Consider the following 511-nt stretch of genomic DNA (forward strand, 5'->3'; position numbering starts at 1 on the left):
TAACGATGCAACCGACCTGAGGAAATTCAGTGTGGAGAAAATGACAATCGAATTCCAAAATTTTAACTGAGATTTTTTTTTTTTATCACAAAATGACATGTACAGACATTAACTGGAATGCCAATGAACACCATTTATGTTCAAACACCACCAACCACAATCAGTAGATTCAGCTCATAAAGACCTAGTACAGAACAAAAACTGCCCTTGAAACTTTATCGAGCCCTTAAAAACAACCAAACCCCAACAGCATTAAGGTAGGTAAAAAATTAATTTTGGTTTTAATTTAATCCCTACATCGAAGGTGAAATTTATTCACCATGCTCCATTTAATTATTTGATTTAACATGAAAAAAGCGTAATTACCTTCTATCACGTGCACAAAAGGCGACGACATGCATGAAACTGCTTTATACCATACTACGTACACTATCTGTGTACATTCAATACACGCTCGCGCACACACACTGTGTCCGCACACACAGCGGCAAAGACAGTTCAAAATCTGGCA

At 37.0% G+C, this 511-nt stretch overlaps 1 protein-coding gene across 1 annotated transcript in view; it reads left to right on the forward strand.

Annotated features, from left to right (window-relative positions):
* Nucleotides 1-511, forward strand: part of LOC119591258 (bestrophin-2-like) — an 18,436-nt gene that overhangs the window by 14,136 nt on the left and 3,789 nt on the right. The gene's annotated exons all lie outside the window — the stretch shown is intronic.

This window comes from Penaeus monodon, chromosome 28, assembly GCF_015228065.2.
Source record: "Penaeus monodon isolate SGIC_2016 chromosome 28, NSTDA_Pmon_1, whole genome shotgun sequence".
Lineage (NCBI taxonomy): Eukaryota > Metazoa > Arthropoda > Malacostraca > Decapoda > Penaeidae > Penaeus > Penaeus monodon.